General features: G+C 42.1%; 1 pseudogene across 1 annotated transcript; it reads right to left on the minus strand.

Moving 5' to 3' along the window:
* Positions 1 to 1,346: 1,346 nt before the first annotated feature.
* On the minus strand, positions 1,347 to 2,980 carry LOC108543610 (protein TASOR pseudogene; annotated as a pseudogene). The gene has a single exon (XR_001889619.1). The product of XR_001889619.1 is annotated as a protein TASOR pseudogene (transcript).
* Positions 2,981 to 14,493: the final 11,513 nt, after the last annotated feature.

Genomic DNA, 14,493 nt, shown 5'->3' on the forward strand with positions numbered 1-14,493 from the left:
ATTTTACTATTTGAACAGCTGGTGTTCAGGGTATAAATAATTACTCAAGTTAAAAATTGCTCATTTTCACTAATCATGAAAAAGCCCACTGCGATATATTTTCCTCACAACTTCTGTCTCTCAAGTAAAAATGGAAAATACAAGTTTTACCCAAGAGGTACAAGACTATTGGGGACAACACCAAGGTTTATATTTCCTAATCCCTCAATTATTTCTACTTTTAGTGTGTTCAACTGAAGTCTATTTTACAACAATCTCTGGGTTTTATTTATTTAAAAAACACACAAACAGTGCCTTTCCAGTTCCTACTGCCTTCCCACATTTCAAACTAAATTTTAAGAGTTTCTAGGCCAATTTTCTGGTCCTTTTTCTGGTCCTAACAGTAAAAAAAAATTTATCGTGGTTTGTCCATATTCGTAGGCACTTAAACCTTAAAAAAATAGACTCCAACCGACTTTTCTCAAACTGTGAAGAAAAAAATAGTTCCCCCTCCTACCTCATAACCAGCGCCCATTTGAACGTACTTCCAACCTATTCTCTACCAACTGATTACACTGGGAACTTTTCTCATATAGACTATAATCATACATCTCAAATCTTAACTAAATACACCAAAAGAACCGACAGTCTTGACCTTTACAAGTATCTTTCTGAACCCTAAACTACATTAACTCAAAAGATATTTCTAGAAACATTCCTCATGCTAACTTCCACAGGTTAACTTCATCTTTGTCAACATGGTTTCTCACACCAAGTATTTTCTTGGCTTTGCCATCCAAACAGAAATGAACTTTATTTGTACTTTTCCAATAAAAGGCTCAAACAATTCCAGTAGTGCAAATGGAACTGGGGATGCTTATGGAAAATCAGTGTAACGCTACAGCCAAGATTCTATAATCAAATAAATGGAAAAGCTTTCCATACGGGAAAAAAACAAATCCTATTATTTTCCAAAGTAAATAATGAAAACCTAACCACAGAGTAGGGCAAAAAGGAAGTTGTCTAAATCCAGAATATCCAAAATTTACTGGATAGTTAAAAAAATTATACCCCAATAACAAAAAACAATACTGATTTTTATCTCCATTAGGAATTCTGACTCCATATTAACAATATGGCATTAAGATTTGTTAAAGGCACAAGTAATTAATGTAACTGTTTCCATATGGGTTCCAAAAACTAAGTCTGGACTTTTTTTAATCTGAAGTTCTACCATCTAGAAGACCAACTTGGTGACTCTTGAGGACAAGGTAACTTCTCATTAATCTTTTTCCATTGGGAAATTACTGGGCCAAGAACCTACCTTGCCATTCTTTTCAAATATAAAAAAAAATACTAAATTCAAATTTAAAGAGAGAGAGACCTATTTAACGCTTCAAAAACAAGGGGGAAAAATCTAAATGGAAATGAAGTGTGATGGAAAATAGCAGTGTGCATGGATCACATCTACTAATAGAGATTTCTAAATAAGGGAGGACGCTGACATCAAGCACATTTCAAGTAGACACACAGAGCTGAAGAATTTCCACGGGGAGAAGCACTCGTGGTCCTCAGAACATTGGCAATGGCCTTGGAGAAAGCCCCAGAATCCATGGCCACCGGCTATTTCCATAGCGAGACTTCTCAGAAGCATCCTTAGGAGGACACAACAGCTTCTCTGCCTTCGGGGGCTGGGAGGGAGGGGCGCCGAGCACCATCTTTCCTCTCTGGGAGCTGCAGCCTTACGGACAAGCTTCAAACCTGAGCTACTTCCAACTTCCGCGGGGAGGGGCAGCAGGGGAGCGTGGTTCCACCGCTTTCTCTCGCACCAAGCGCGGCAGCTGGGCGGCCGTGGCGGTGAGGGGAGAAGCGGCCGGCTCTGCATGCGTGTTTACGTATCTCAGATGGGTGTGGGAAGAGAAGATAGAAAGGCTCTAATGAAAAGATGGAGGGGAGAGAGAGAGGGGGTTGAGAAGAAGGAGAGGCACCACCTTTCTTTTCTCTGCTCTTCCTGGGGATCTGAAAACTCCTCCTAAGAGGCCTTTCGGGCTCTTCGGGGCCTTTGAGCAGGGCGGCCGCGCCCGCCTCAGAGGAGTCCTGAGGCTGCTCGTGGCTGAAGCTCTGGGCGGCCTCGGCCCCCGCGGTCTCCTCAGGCCCAGCGCCGCTGCCGGGCTCGGCGATGTTGAGGCCGCCGCCGCCGCCATTTTGTGGGGAGGACTCAAGCTCCGGAAGCGCCTGCTTCATCTCGTCGTCTCCGCCGCCGCCACTTTCACAGCTCGCATCCGTCGGCTGAGAGACCTCCGTCTCCACAGCAGTCGCCATCGCGCCGGCGTAAGGAGCTCTGGGAAGCTTCTGCCCACAAGGTCGACGGGTGTGGGGGGAAGGGGCAGCGGGCCAACCTCGCCGCCGAACTGCTCTCAGCCCACCCACCCCCTTCCCCCCGTGGTCTCAGGGTGCACTCCGACCCGGCAGCCTCTTGGGGGCCCCGAAGCGGGCACCCCAACTGTGCTGCCCGGCCCTCGGAGCCGCTCCTCGCTCGGGCAGTTCTTCTGCCTTCCCCCGCCACTCAACGTGCGCGCGTCGGGGCCGGGAGGGGGCGGGGCCACCGCGGGCCACTCTACCAATAGGAGTGCGGCACCCGCCTCCGCGAGTGCGGATATACCGCGCCGGGGGGCGGAGTTTCGAGGCGCCCGAGCCCGCCAAAAGGGGCGACTGCCACGCCCGGCGAGGGCCTCGACGCCGCAGCCGTGGCCTGCGGAATGAGTGGGCCCCTGGCGATTCTCGGGTTCCCGGCGATGCCGCGCTGGCGATCCTCGGGTTCCCGGGGATCCCCCGCCGCGCTGCAGGCGAGGGAGACAGGCTTGGCCTTGTCCCCGGAGCGCAGGGGTGGCCCATTTGTGGGCAAGACCTTTCCTCAGTGTACGAGTTATCTCGGCCCAAACGGGCTTCAGCGCATGGATGCGGGACGATCTCTGCTTTATGAACTATTTGCATGTGTACAAAGACCTGGAGAGGAGATAAGAGAATGGGCTACGCGATAATAGCCTAAAAGCGTCCGGCCTCTGCGACCTGCTGTTCTCACCGAATCTTGTATCTTTATGATAGTTGACTCGCACCCGGCCTTCTCTTTATCTCAAAGGGTGTGACCCAGTGTCACAGCGCCAGCAAGCACTTTAACCTGAGATCCTCTGATGGGACTTAACAACCTAGTGTTAACAGGATTTGGTTCTGGGGAGTTTGAGAGGAGGAGGCTGTTAACTTTTACCATTTTTCTTTGGTCGCACCCCCCCTCCACGTTTTCCTATAGTAAATGTATATTAAAGAAAAAATAAACTTGCGGTTACATTAAAAAATATACAGCAGGTGGTCGCTGTCCCATAAAGGGAATAACTTCATAGTGAAGAGCCGTTTACATAGTAATTTCTACCTTGTCAGTATAAACTATCATGGGTTATCGTGAGTACAGCCAGTATTTACTGAGTGCTTTCTATGTGCTAGACACTGACTGGACAAGTGATTTACGTGCATTATCTCCATTTAATTCTCACAGCAACAGATAGGGAGATACTTTTTTGCACAATTTAAAATAAGCGTTGCAAGACATGGGACAAATTATGGTAACAAAACCAAGATTTGAAACCAGGTCTATTTAACTCTCCAAGTACTTAAGCGCTGCACTGACTGCTTCTCTAAGACCTAATTTTCACAGCAGCTGTGCGCTTTTTTTCATTTTATGCACGAAGCAACAGAGGGCTGATACTTTGCTGAGGGTCGCCAAGCAGCAGGATCAGGTTTGAGACCCAGATCTCTAATCCCAAAGTACCTCCCAAGGAGTTTACAGACCAAATTATCATCATAATAAAGCCTCAGGCTTAAAGAGCATTCCCAAGGGCAACATGAAAGTTGGATTCCTTTGTCCTCTAATAAATATTACCACTGTTTAACAGCTGATATTAAAAAAAAAATTAACCATGGATTGCCAACCTATTGGAATCAATTTAGTAAATCATACGAAAGAGAGTGTAAATCCATTATTAGTAAATAGTTTAAAAACACATTTTAGGCCAGGCGCAGTGGCTCATGCCTGTAATCCCAGCACTTTGGGAGGCTGAGGCGGGCGGATCACCTGAGGTCAGGGGTTCCAGATCAGTCTGGCCAACAGTGAAACCCCATCTCTACTAAAAATACAAAAATTAGCCGGGCATGGTAGCACATGCCTGTAATCCCAGCTACTCGGGAGGCTGAGGCATGATAATCACTTGAACCCGGGAGGCGGAGGTTGCACTGACCTGAGATGGCACCATTGCACTCCACCCTGGGCTGAGACTTTGTCTCAAAACATACACACACATTTTAAAATCATTTAAACATTCATGTTTAAATGAAAAACTGAGGTCTAGGTTGAGGGGAAAATGCTACATTATTTTAAGTAAATTTTTTTTAATTGGGGGAGGCGCTTTACTTGATTTAAAAGAGTACAGAAGATCAGAAATTCACATTGCAGTCCCAAATTGGTAACTCACTTTTTTGTTGATTCATTGAAGGTATACCTAAAAGCTCATTTTCATCAAATTCAAAACTAAGAACTAATTGCAGCCAGGTGTGGCTCACGTCAAAATCCCACTTTGGGAGGTAGAAGCAAGAGAATCACTTGAGCCCAGGAGTTCAAGACCAGCCCGGGCAATACAGTGAGACCCTGTCTCTATTAAAACAAACAAACAAAACAACTAATTGCATACTAATGCCACCATTCATCCACTCAAGAAAAGGCAACTCTACTTGGAAGCTCCTAGGCTATGCATAAAGTACCACAGGTTGTTAGTAAAGAGTACCTAAAACTAAGGCTAGACAGCATCATTAGCCCTCCACAGAGGTTGAATCTTAAATTTTGTGAAGATAAAAATTGCTTCCCATTCTAAATCAACATTTATTAAAAAAAAAAAAATAGTGAAATGTGTCTGGGTGTGGTGACTGACACCTGTCATCCCAGCACTTTGGGAGTCAAGGCTGGAGGATCACTTGAGCCTAGGAGTTCAAGACCAGCCTTCACAATATGGTGAGACTCTGTCTCTGTTTTTAAAAACAATAATAATAATCCCAGCAGTTTGGGAGGCCGAGGCAGGTGGACTTGAGGTCAGGAGTTTGAGACCAGCCTGGCCACCATGGTAAAACCCTGTCTCTACTAAAAATACAAAAGTTAAGGCCGGGGGCAGTGGCTCACGCTTGTAATCCCAGCACTTTGAGAGGCCGAGGCGGGCAGATCACGAGGTCAGGAGTTCGAGACCAGCCTGGCCAACACAGTGAAACCCCGTCTCTACTAAAATACAAAATTAGCTGGGCATGGGGGCGGGTACCTGTAATCCCAGCTACTCAGGAGGCTGAGGCAGGAGAATCGCTTAAACTCGGGAGGCAGAGGTTGCAGTGAGCCGAGATCGTGTCACTGCACTCCAGCCTAGGCAACAGAGCTAGACTCCATCTCAAAAAAATAAATAAAGAATTAGCTGGGCATGGTGGTACATGCCTATAATCCCAGGTACTCAGGAGGCTAAGGCAGGAGAATCACTTGAACCTGGGAGGTGGAGGTTGCAGTGAGCCAAGATTGCGCCACTGCACTCCAGCCTGGGTGACAGAGTAAGACTCTGTCTCAGAAATGTAAAAAAATAAAAATAGGAAAAGACAATGACCCAAGATCATATAGCAAGTTAGTAAGAAGAGTTAACATTTACTGAGTACTTTCTGTGTGTCAGACAGTTTTTTTGTTTTGTTTTGTTTTGTTTTTGAGATGGAGTTTCACTCTTGTTGTCCAGGCTGGAGTACAATGGCATGATCTCTGCTCACCGCAACCTCCGCCTCCCGGGTTCAAGTGATTCTCCTGCCTCAGCCTCCCAAGTAGCTGGGATTACAGGCACCCACCACCATGCCCAGTTAATTTTTCTATTTTTAGTAGAGACAGGGTTTCTCTGACCATGTTGGTCAGGCTGGTCTCAAACTGCCGACCTCAGGTGATCCACCCGCTTCGGCCTCCCAAAGTGCTGGGATTACAGGCATAAGTCACTGCGCCCAGCCCAGACACTGTTCTAAGAGTGTTACATGTGTAGTCTCATCAATCCCCAGAGAAGGTACTAATGCTATTTCCATTTACAGATGAAAAAAACTGAGGCAGAGCAGTTAATTAACTTAATGTCATTTAGAGTGTAAGTGGCAAAACCAAGATTCTAACACAGACAGTGTGCCTCCAAAGCCCCATGCCCTTAATAACCACAATATATTAAACTTCTCTTGAAACAAAGTCCAAAACTCAGTGCATTTTCCGCTATGCCATTTCATCTCCCTTCCTCAAACAGTACTTTAAAAGACAGGATATAAATGGCATAACTCAGCAGTAACTATCAATATTACTGATGCATAACCTTTTATCTAGCAATTCTACTTCTAGAAATGTATATGGTACAGATGTACTCATTCACATTCTAAATATGTATTCAAGGATATTCTTTACAGTGTTGTTTATAATAGCAAAGGATTGGAAATAACTTACCTATCAATAGGGTATATCCATACAGTGGAATACAGCCATAAAAAGGAATGAGGCACTGATGCATGCTACAACATGAATGAACCTTGAAAACATTATGCTAAGTGAAATAAGCCAGACACAAAAGCAGTATGTTATAGATTCTGTTAATGTAGAAGTTCAAAATAGGAAATTCCATAGAAACTGAAAAATGATTGGTGGTTACCAGGACCAGAGAGAATGGGGAATGGGGACTGACTGCTAATGAGTACAGGGTTTCTTTTTGGGGTGATGAAAATATTCTAGAATTGGATTATGGTGGTAATTTCACAACTCTGTGGATATATTTAAAACCATTGAACTATATACTTTATTATTTATTTATTTGAGATGGAGTCTCACTGTGTCACCCACACTGGAATGCAGTGGTGCCATCTTGGCTAACTGCAACCTCTGCCTCCTGGGTTCAAGTGATTCTACTGCCTCAGCCTCACAAGTAGCTTGGATTACAGGCGCCTGCCACCACACCCAGCTAATTTTTGCATTTTTGGTAGAGATGAAGTTTTGCCATGTTGGCCAGGCTAGTCTCGAACTCCTGACCTCACGTGATCCACCCACCTCGGCCTCTCAAAGTGCTGGGATTACATGTGTAAGTCACCACATCTGGCTAAACTATATACTTTAAAAAGATGAATTTTATAATATATGAATTATATCTCAAGGTGGTGGGGAGGACTAGGCATTTGTTGAGGTCAGAGACTCCAAGCAGCAGAAACTCTCTCCTGTTGCTGAGTTTGAACAAACAAGCTGCTGTGAGTTTTATAGCTGCCAACAACTTGAAGGAATTTGGGAGCAAACCCTTTTGTAGTTGAGTCTCCAGGTGAGAATGCAGTCCAGCTGCATGATTTCAACCTTGTGAGACTCTGAGCACAGATCCCAGCTAAGCCATGCCTGGACTTCTGACCTCCAGAAACTGCGAGCTAATACAGTTTTGTTCTAAGCCACTAGGTTTGTGGTAAGTTGTTATGCAGTAATAGAAAACTAATACAGAGGTTACAATATGCCTGGCATTTGGCATTTTCTTTTTCTTTTTTTTGTTTTTGTTTTTTTTGTTTTTTTTTTTTTTTTCTTGTTTTTTTGAGAGAGGTCTTGCTCTGTCACCTAGGCTGGAGTGCAGTGGCACAATCTCGGCTCACTACAACCTCCACCTCCCAGGTTCAAGCAATTCTCCTGCCTGGGGCTCCCGAGTAGCTGGGATTACAGGCACATGCCACCAGGCCCAGCTAATTTTTGTATTTTTAGTAGAGACAGGGTTTCACCATGATGGCCAGGCTGGTCTCGAACTCCTGACCTCAGGTGATCTGCTCGCCTCGGCCTCCCAAAGTGCTGAGATTACAGGCGTGAGTCACCGCACCGGGCCAGTGCTTTGTATATTTTAACTCATTTGATTTTCACAACAATGCTATGAGGTAAGTACTCACATTATTCCCATTTTTCTAATAAAGAAGCTCATAAGGTACTAGTGTTTAAAAAAAAAAAAAAAATAGTGGCCAGGTGCAGTGGCTTACACCTGTAATCCCAGCACTTTGGGAGGCCAAGGCAGGTGGATCACAAGGTCAGGAGTTCAAGACCAGCCTGGCCAACATAGTGAAACCCCATCTCTACTAAAATACAAAAATTAGCCAGGCATGGTGGTGCACGCCTGTAATCCCAGCTACTCGGGAGGCTGAGGCAGGAGAATTGCTTGTACCCAGGAGGCAGAGATGGCAGTGAGCCAAGATCAAACCTCTGCACGCCAATCTGGGTGACAGAGCAAGACTCCATCTAAAACAACAAAAAAAAACCAAGGTGCAGAACAGGATGAATAGTGTGTTAGTATTTATATCAAAAAATGGAAAATACAGTTAAATATATACAAATATTTACATCTATTTGCATAAAACTTTAGTGGAAGGCTACATAAGTAGCTAGCAATATTGTTTGCCTATGGAAAGGGAACAGGGGCTAGAAGGTAGAGATGGGAGAGACTTTTCCCTCTATATCCTTTTATACTTTTCATGTAAAAGACAGGTTAAAAAAATACATATATATATATCTATATTCTTTTTTTTTTTTTGTGAGACAGGGTCTCACTCTGTCATGTCATGGCTCACTCCAGCCTTGACCTCGTGGGCTCCATTGGTCCTCCTGCCACAGCCTCCGAGGAGCTGGGACTACAGGTATGTACCACCACACCTGGCTAATTTTCTTAGTTTTTGTAGATATTGGGGTCTTCCTATGTTGCCCAGGCTGGTCTTGAACTCCTAGGCTCAAGCAATCCTCCTGCCTCAGCATCCCAAAGTGCTAGAATTACAGGTATAAGCCACCATGCTTGGCCAAAAGATGTGATTTTTGATGCTCACATATATCTTGAGCCTTGTAGGTCACACAGCTAGGAGGCTTTTTGTTTTTTTAACAGTTCCATTAAAAGACAGTAGTAAAGATAATAAAGTCCAGTCAACAAAAAAGTACCACTAGCATCTAATTCATAGAACTTTAAGGATCTTAGAGATTAATTAGTTTGATTCATTTTATGAAGAAAATATTACAAGGTTACAACTCCATTATCTGTTCAGATGCATTTAAAAATGTGAAATTGTCATTCCTTCCATATATCGATGACTTCCAAGGAGTCATCCTCTTTCCCCAAAGGGCTTGTCTGGTTACTCATTGAGCAAATATTTCTTGGGTGTGTCCTAGGGAAGCCTGAGAAAGACCCTCTTAGTTTGGCAAGAAACTGTGTTGAAGTTGATTCATGGTTAGTAACTGGAAGAAAAACTTCCATGCAATGAGGACAAGCAGCAAAAGGGAGAAATTCAATTGAAAATAAGAATATAGTTAGCAATGAACAAGAAGCAAGCGTCCTCTCACCAACACAGCTGACTCTGGTAACCACAAACCTCAGCTAAACCCAGAAGTCAAGAGCTGTCACTTAAGTTTTGTTTCATTTCTGAGTGAAATCCTTCTAAGACTTTATTACATGCAATGCCATGGATTAATCTCATAGACATAATGTTAAATAAAAGACGTACTGTATGATTCCATTTACATGATGTTCAAGGACAGACAAAAATAATCTATGGTAATGAAAGAATTGTGGTTCCCTTGTGGGGTAGGGGTGGGGTGGTAGGTAATTGACTCGAAGGGGACATGAAGGAACTTTCTGGAATGATGGAAATGCTTTGTATTTTGATCTGGGTGGTAGTTATACAGACAGGGGCATACACATATAAGTATTCATTGAACTGCATGCTTAGAGTTGCATTTTATTGTATGATGTTATTCTTCCATTAAACAAACAAAAACAAAACTTTTTGTGGATTCTCATTATTCCAGGGACAAAGATAAGAATTCTTCATGTGGGCCATGGAGCCTTACTGATTCTGACCTTTACCTGCCTTTCCATCTTGCACTTCACTTCCCTAAGCTCCTCGTTGGTTGCTTCCTATGTCTGGCACGCTTGCCAAACTCCCTGGCCATGCAATCGACCTCAGCACATGATATTTGCCCTGTAAGGGATGTTATTTTGCCCCGTGCCACCCTTTTCTCCAGTTCCAGTAAGCTCCTGCACTTCCTTTGGCTGAAGCTTCACTTCCTTGTGTGAACTTCCTTCATAATCTACCCCCTTTCTAGGTCGGGTTCCCCATTGGATGCTCTTACAGAATTTTGCTCCTTTGGACTCAGACCATTTACCTCCCAATTTCCTCAATTTGTAATTACTCCCTCATTTGTGGGACTATTTAATTAAATCTGTCTCTCTCACTAGACTCTGTACCATTCCATGGACTGAGGGTCAATGTCTGGGTTTTGCTTACCGTGGTATCCCCAGGGCTCACCATAGTGCCTGGAACACAGTAGGTGTTTACTAAATATGTTTTTGGGCTGGGCTCTGTGGCTCATGCCTGTAATCTCAGCACTTTGGATCACGAGGTCAGGAGATCCAGGGGTGAAACCCCGTCTCTACTAAAAATACAAAAAAAAAAAAAAAAACAAAAGCCTGGTGTGGTGGCAGGCGCCTGTAGTCCCAGCTACTTGGGAGGCTGAAGCAGGAGAATGGCGTGAACCCGACAGGCAGAGCTTGCAGTGAGCTGAGATCACGCCACTGCACTCCAGCCTGGACGACAAAGCTAGACTCTGTCTCAAAAACTAAATAAATAAATATGTTTTTCACTCCTGAGGATAAAGTGACTGTCTGATATTCTCTGGCAGGAAAATTGATGTCTCACATAATGTGATTTGGATTTATCCGCATTAAATGTTTACTGGTTTATCTTGCTTTAAGCACACTGAATCCATTATATGGAAATCTGTATTTATCCAAAATATAAATTAGAGTGCATCTGTTCAAATGCCTGTTACATGATTTATACAAGTTCCAGGTGTTTTTTACTGCATTTGAGAAGATAGATGAGCTTCAATTTGCCAAATTCAAGACTAGTTGAAATCAATAGGATTTGACAATTTGAAGTGATGGTTGTCTTCTATCAGCTGACTGGCCAGTATAGACGTAGTCATAGAGTCATTTACACCACTGCCATTGTCATCTGAACAAAGACCTAGATTTATACTAATTTCACGTTGTGGTTGGTGGAGTTCTGTAAGTAAGAAGGAGGCTGGTGCCAACAATCCAAGTTTCACAAAGAGAAAAAAAAAATGCTCAAGAGGAAGTGGTACACTACACAAGTGCAAACGTAGGTGGAATGTGTGAAAAAATTTTTTTTCAAATTAAAAGTGTCTTCGATTCTATGTTTTTATGATAAAAGAGGCCAAAAGAAAGTTGTCTGGAACTTCATATTTTCAAGATAATCCATCTCAGCACTCAATTTGGAAGACAGTGAATAAATTGGAGGAAAAGAAGTAACAATACAGAGAGAACATGTGAATAACACCTTGCAATTTACCAAGTGCTTCACTTATTCTCTCAATCTGCTACCAGGCCCTAAGCTGGGCTTCCAAGTTATAGCTGTAAACAAGTAGATCCATCCTGACCCTATTTGTTTTCTGATACTTCTGTACCCATTGCCTCATTTAATCCTCCCAGCATTGTCAGAAAAGCATTGTTACATTTGTCAGATGAGGAAATGGTAACTTAACTGCCTTGCTCAAGGAAACATCACCAATAGGTGATGGAACAGAACTCAGATTTGCCTCCTAAACTTAATTGCAAACCCTTACCACTACCCCAATTCTACTTGTTTGTAGGCCTCTGGGATGGCTACTTTGTTAATCAAGACTCTCAATGGAAATCAAGAAAAATTACAAAGTTACACCACTGGGCACTTTAATCATTCATCTATGTATCATTTCTCTCCCTTGTTTTGTCCTTTAATTTTTCTGAGTGAATAGGAATATTCCCACCAACTCCCTTAAAAACACAAGTTTCTTCACTCATTTCTCATAGCTCCTACAGATTTGTAGATGATTTCTGGGCAGACAGAAGTAATCAAGTCATCCAATTTCTTTGGCTGACCAATAACTAAATTGAGAGCTGCTTCCCTTTTAAATCACATGATTCAGGTTATTGTTTTTATTATTTGGTGCTTCGTAGTACCAGAAAGGTATTCAGACTTAATTTTGGACATTTTCTCCCAGTCCATAAAAGCCTGGTAATAAAAAAAATTTTGACATGACCTTCTGCTATATGCTTGGTGCTACAAAATGCTGATTTTAAGAGTAATTAGCAAAAGTCCATCAACATATGAAGAAATAAACAAAATATCTTATATTCATACAATGAAATATTATTTGTCCATAAAAAGGAATGAAGAACTGATACATCCTGCAACATGGATGAACCTTGAAAACATTGTGCTAAGAAAAAGAAGTCAGTCACAAAATGCTGTATATGGTATGATTCGGTTTATAGGAAATGTCCAGAACAGGGAAATCAATACAGACAGAAATTAGATCAGTGGTTTCCTATGGCTAGGGTAATGAGGGAATTTGGGGATGAAAGCTAAAGGGTATAGGCTCTTTTTAAGGTGATGAAAATGTTCTAAAATTAATTGTAGTGATAGTTGCATAATTCTGTGATTATCTTAAAGACAATTAAATTGTATGCTTTCAGTCAGTGAATTGTGTGGTGCATGAATTATATCCATGAAACATTTTTTTTTTCATGTCTGACGGGTAATGTGCTGACATTTATGAATTACCAAAAGATTTAAAACTGGTTTTTTATTTTTTTTAATTTTTTTTATTTATTTAACTTTTTTGAGACAGAGTCTTGCTCTGTAGCCCAGGCTGGCATGATCATAACTCACTGCAAACTTGAACTCCTAGCCTCAAGTGATCCTCCTACCTCGGCCACCCAAAGTGCTGGGCTTACTTACAGGTGTGAACCACCACGCCCAGCCTAAAACTATTTTTTTTTTTTAAAGGAAGTTGATATAGTGTTCCACTAATAACTTGGGGAAAATTCTTTCTCAAGTATATAATACAGGAAGTTGACAGGCAAGTAGTGCTTTTGTTGTTGTTGTTTTTTTTTTTTTTTTCTTTTTTTGTTTTTTTTTTTTTTTTTTTTTGCAAGTAGTGCTTAAATTTATGTTAATTGTGTAGAAAGAACTGAATAAATCATTTCCTGTTTTCTCTCCACCTGCCCCCACCAAAAAAAGAAAAGAAAAAATTCTAAATTTGACCAATACAATAATAGCAAGATAATGCAAATATTACAATGGGATATGGCCTGGGTCAATTAAAGCACCAGCAATTGACATTGGACCCTACACCTTATGCATGTCTATATCCAGCCATGATGTGAATACGTGAGTAGCAAAAGTGCTAGCTGTGTCTTTTCCTGACTTGTTTGTATGTTTGTTTTGAGATGGAGTTTCGCTCCTGTTGCCCAGTCTGGAGTGCAATGGTGCCATCTCAGCTCCCTGCAACCTCCACCTCCTGGGTTCAAGCGATTCTCCTGCCTCAGCCCCCAGAGTAACTAGGATTACAGGCATGCGCCACCACACCTGGCTAATTTTGTATTTTTAGTAGAGATGGGTTTCTCTGTGTTGGTCAGGCTGGTCTCGAACTCCCGACCTCAGATGATCCCACCCGCCTTGGCCTCCCAAAGTGCTGGAATTACGGGCGTGAGCTACCATGCCTGGCTCTTTTCCTGATTTTTATATTTTAATGATTTATATTAGAGTTAATTAATATTAACCCTCTTCAAAAGAACATTAAACCTAAAGTCCAGTGACTTAGCAACATTAAATATTCCAGATTCTTTTCCTCAAAATTCCATTTCAACTCTTTGAAACAAAAGTTAGATAATGGTTTGACTGTAAATGCCTTCCCCATAATACTCCCAAGTGAAAAAAATATTTTTTTCTAATTATTTTTTCATTTAATGTAAAACATTCCTAGTTAAAAGAGATTCTCAAAAATACAGCTTTACAAAAAATACGAGTTCAAGTTTCAGTACCCTCCCCTCCCCCTACCCCCTGGCCCAGTGGCTCTGAAAAGATAGGCAATTAATTGTTTTAAGTTTTTTCCTAAGAAATCTTTGGGGAACCAGCCAAGTTTAAATAGGGTAATTGGTAGGTCTATGGTTGCAATTTACATAAATTATAGAAACATAACACCAGACATTTATCTAACTGAAGAAAATGTGGTGTTCAGTTACTTATCTAGAGGAATTCTACTAGCGGTTTGTGCCATTTGGTGATTAGTCCATTCTCTTGAGAATCTGAGTTGCTCTAGAGACAGAATATATGATAATAATGGTCCAAAAAATCAGTTTTGCTTTACTTAGCAACAACTCAAAATACATATTAAAAATAAAATACTATTCATACACATTTTCTTGATAAAAATAGTATTGAAATAGTATAAATCTGTAATTCCTTTAGATGCTTATCCACATTCCTGTTAGAGATGTTGAGTAGTTAACACTCACCAGATAATGCTCTCCCTTCCTTCCTTCCTTCCTTCCTTCCTTCCTTCCTTCCTTCCCTCCCTCCCTCCCT

Source organism: Rhinopithecus bieti, unplaced genomic scaffold, assembly GCF_001698545.2.
Source record: "Rhinopithecus bieti isolate Rb0 unplaced genomic scaffold, ASM169854v2 scaffold_21649, whole genome shotgun sequence".
In the NCBI taxonomy this organism is placed as follows: domain Eukaryota; kingdom Metazoa; phylum Chordata; class Mammalia; order Primates; family Cercopithecidae; genus Rhinopithecus; species Rhinopithecus bieti.